At 46.3% G+C, this 4,613-nt stretch overlaps 1 pseudogene; it reads right to left on the reverse strand.

The window, feature by feature from the left end:
- Window positions 1-1,402: 1,402 nt before the first annotated feature.
- Window positions 1,403-2,025, reverse strand: LOC125921494 (ferritin light chain-like; annotated as a pseudogene).
- Between the last annotated feature and the right edge of the window lie 2,588 nt (window positions 2,026-4,613).

The raw sequence follows: 4,613 nt of genomic DNA on the forward strand, positions 1-4,613 counted from the left end.
TCAGCAATGTCACTTCTCTCTGACTATAGGTGAGAAAGGTTCTCTGCATTCAAGGACGCATGTGATTATATCTGGCCCACTTGGATTATCTGGGACAATCTCCCCATCTCAAGATTCTTAATCACAGCTGCATGGCCCCTTGTACCATGTAAGATAACCTATTCACAGGTTCCAAAGATTAGAGCATGGTTATCTTTGGGGTGCCATAATTATACTGGTCACATCATAAAATGATGTAATAAGGGTAGCAGTCTGGAAGTATAGGAAAGGCTCAGGCTTCCTGGGAGGGGCAGGCACTGCAGGCTGACGACCAAGGAGGTGCAAAGCCTCTGAAAAGCCACAGAGCTGGGACCTTAGCAAGTCTGAGGGTGCCCAGATGTGGTGAGCGGGGGTAGGGTGGGGGTGGGAAGTGGCCTGTGTTGTGGCTAGAGAAGGTGGCAGGGGTCAGATCATGAGAAACATGCCTGGCAGGTAGGGAGGGATTCTATTATGATTCTGGGAGAAAAGGGCAATAAGTAAAAGGGTCAAATGAGGGACACGATTGATTTGCACTTTAAGATTACTCTGCTGAGGCGCCTGGGGGCGCCTGGGTGGCTCAGTCGGTTGAGCGTCTGACTTCGGCTCAGGCCATGATCTTACAGCTCGTGAGTTCGAGCCCCGCGTTGGGCTCTGTGCTGACAGCTCGGAGCCTGCTTCTGCTTCTGTGTCTCCCTCTCTCTCTGTCCCTAACCCACTCGCATTCTGTCTCTGTCTCTCTCAAAAATAAATAAACATTGAAAAAATTAAAAAGAAAAGATCACTCTGCTGCTGTGTAGAAAACAGGTTGATGGGGAGCACAAGTGCATGCAATTATGAGGGTATTTCAGTAGTTAAGGTGGGAGATGTTGATGGTCTGAACCAGGAGGGGGGCTTTGCAGGTGAGGAGAGGCCAGCCAGAGCAGATAGCAGGGCTGGTGGTTGCCTGGATGTGAGGTAAGGGAGAGATGTCCAGGTTTCTAAGTGGGATGGCCCAAGTGGTTAGGGCCTTCATGTTGACACAAGGGTGACTGGACAGGACCAGGCTTTTGGATGGGAGATGACCAGAGCTAAGTGGCTGTAGAAGGAGCAAAGGCAATTAATATAAGAATGAAAATTTATCCTGGTGGTAGGAGGCTGGTGGGTAGAAACAGGGCAAAATTTGGCACAGTCATGCCTTTTAGTTCTTGTAATTGAATATTTACAGACACTATTTTGCTTTTTTTTTGGCTACAAAAAGCTTTATTGTTTCTATTTGGTCCAAGGCTTGGGAGAGGGCTCCAGGGTGGCTAAAAAGCTGCCTAGTGGCTGCAAGAAGTTCAGGCACAAGCCCTGGCCCAGGCGATGCTAGAGGGGCCCCTCAAAGGCTGTTGGGCTTCAAGGGCTCCTACTGATGCTTGAAGGTGAGCCTCTGGAAGGGACGCTCAACCAGCCCAGTCTGGGGGCCAGTCAGCTTACAGATGAGAGTCATGTGGTCGCCATCTTCTTGATGAGTTTCACCTCCTCATCCAGGAAGTGGTTGTCCAGGAAGTCAGAGACGGAGGCCTGTGCAGGCAGAAGCCAGGGCGTGCAGATCCAAAAGGGCCTGGTTCAGGTTCTTCTCCATAACCAGGGTGGCTTCCATGGCATCCAAGGCTTTACCCCACTCATCCTGGGACGCTTCTGCCCATCCTGAAAGAGGGCATGGCCACCACACTGGTTTTGCATCTTCAAGTGGGCTCAGGACCCTCCTAAGGCTTCTCCTAAGGCAGCTTGTGGAAGAAGTGGCCCAGCCCTCCAGAGCCACATGGTCGTGGTGGAAATAGAAGCCCAGAGAGAGGTAGGTGTAGGAGGTCCGCAGATGCATGTCGGTCAGGTGTCTGATGGCAGCCTCCACCTCGGTGGAATGATTCTGATGAATCTGGGTGCTCATGGTTGATGGGTAATAAGGAGCTAAGCTCAAAATAGGGTGTTGGCTGGTCCTGGAGGCAAAGGGTAGCTGAGAAGATGGCTCTGAAGGTTGTGACTGAAAAAATGTTTAGAGGGTGGTCGCAGGCTGGTAGAAGGGTGTCCCTGGATCTGTTCCGTCCAAACCCTATTGAAGCAAGAGACATTTGCAGGACCAGGGGCGCACTTCCTGCAGAAACCATATTGCTTTAAGAGGCCACGACGTTAAAATGTCTTCTGGAAAATTATGCAGACCAAATATTCTGATTGTTGGTCTGGGTTAATTAAGGGCAACATATCGGTTATCATATTTCAGCCTCTCCATCTTAGCAATAAAATTTTAAAAAAATTTTTATTTTTTGAGAGAGAATGAGTGAGAGAGCACGAGTGTGGGACAGAGTGCGAGTCGGGGGAGTGGCAGAGAGAGAGAGAGACACAGAATCCGAAGTAGGCTCCAGGCTCCCAGCTGTCAGCACAGAGCCCGACGTGGGGCTCAAACCCACAGACTGCCGGATCATGACCTGAGCAAAGTCAGATGCCTAACTGACTGAGCCACCCAGTCACCCCTTGCCTCTCCATCTGAATAAGTAGATATTCTTTTTGCTTGCTTGCACATGACAACTTTATGTACACCATATGTTTCTTCTGATTCTTAGCCTGATGGCAGAATGATTCTTTGGGCACAGTGTAATATGACCTTGAATTTTAATAAGATTCATTTTGTTTTTCAGTAAATACATATAGAATTGTATGTTTCAACAAGATTAACATTTTTCTTTTTTTTTTTTAAAGTTTATTTATTTTTGAAACAGAGAGAGACAGAGCATGAATGGGGGAGGGGCAGAGAGAGAGGGAGACACAGAATCGGAAGCAGGCTCCAGGCTCCGAGCCATCAGCCCAGAGCCCGACGCAGGGCTCGAACTCACAGACCGCGAGATCGTGACCTGAGCTGAAGTTGGACGCTTAACCAACCGAGCCACCCAGGCGCCCCAAGATTAACATTTTTCAAAAAGGAGATTTTAGAGAAAGAGGTTTTGGTGTGAGTTAATTATGGGACTTAACAAGGAAAATCAATCAACCTGCCATGCAATACTGAATTAACCAAATGGCATGCATGCACTTGTAATCTAACAAGTTACTTTGTATACCTGTCCTAGGATGAGAGTCCACAGTTATCTTATTTAGATCTCACAGTGTGAACACATGTACTAACATAGGTTTAGAAACTCCATACTAGAAGACAAAAGAGTGGATTCTCCCAGCAAGCAAGAACATTTTGGCATTCTGTACTGGCCTCCCGTGTATCCCCGGGTACTACGCTTCTCTGCGGCGTGGATTGGCTTGGCTGCCCAAACTTCTAAGGAGAGACATCCCTTTTATTCTTGCCTATAGTCTGTTTCAGTGGTTCTCAAACTTCAGTGAGTATAAGAATTAGTCTACAGGGCTGTATAGATAAAGCCATGGATCTCATGCTTGACTTGCAAAGTGAGACCATTCTAAAGGTACTTTAGACTTTAATTTTTGCCTTTGGTGAAGATTTTAGAACTTCATATGAGCTCTTGGAACCTTGGGGCTATGATTCCAAGTCTGATTTTGGGAGGCATTTCAGCACCTGCCTCTGCATAGAAGAGGGGCTGAAGTTAGAGACAGCAGGGAGGCACAGTGCTGTGAAATCGATTAAATAATTAGAAGGGAATGAACACCCTGTGGTCATGTGTGTGGTAAAGAGATTCCGGAATAGCAGAACAGCAGATATTAATTGTCACATGCCAGTGCAAGAACAGAGGTGGACCTAGGACATATGCAACGAGATTCCTTTCCACAGGAAGGACCGGGATTGTCACCTAGTGCCGGACAAGCAAAGGCCTGTCTATGGTAGTTTCAGTAGAGAGAAGTACTGGGAGTACAGCTCATGTGCCCACAATAATGCCACAGGCAAGGTGTGCCCCAGCACTGACCTTCTAGAGTCACATCAGCACCTGCCATTTTAAAATAGATTCATTAAATTGAAGTTTTGTAGCCTTTTTAAAAATCACCTTGATTACATTTATTTTAAATGTTATTGTAGTTTTATAGTGGCAGAAGTATTTTTTTTTTTAATTTAAGTTTGTTTATTTTTGAGAGAGAGACAGAGAGAGTGAGTGGGGGAGGGGCAGAGAGAGAGAATCCCAAGCAGGCTCTGCACTGTCAGCACAGAGCCCCGATGTGGGACTCAAACTCACAAACTGTGAGATCACGACCTGAGCCAAAATCAAGAGCCAGACACTTAAGTCTGAACCACCCAGGTGCCCCAAAGAAATATCACAGTTTAAACAAGTTACTCAGACAAGGGATGTGATGCATTTGGTGTTAAATAGAAGTCACTCCAGAAATTTATCTACTTCCAGTTCCTTCTCAAACACTCACTGGGCACTTGGGTCTAAAGATGAGTAGGTAGTAAATGGGGGAAAATTTTTCCTTTAAAAGAGTCAGTGTCTTGCTCAGCTTAGTGGAATGTTGCCGTTTACTATTCCTAAAAACAATGAGAAAGCATGACAGGTCCTTCATAGCTGCCACGTGAAAATGTTAAGAAGTCCTTGTTCATTCTATAGTTAACACAGTGCTAAGTTTTAAAAATATCAGATCCTAAAGACATTGTGGTTTATATACACAATGAAGTACTACGTGGCAAT

Source organism: Panthera uncia, chromosome C2, assembly GCF_023721935.1.
Source record: "Panthera uncia isolate 11264 chromosome C2, Puncia_PCG_1.0, whole genome shotgun sequence".
NCBI lineage: Eukaryota > Metazoa > Chordata > Mammalia > Carnivora > Felidae > Panthera > Panthera uncia.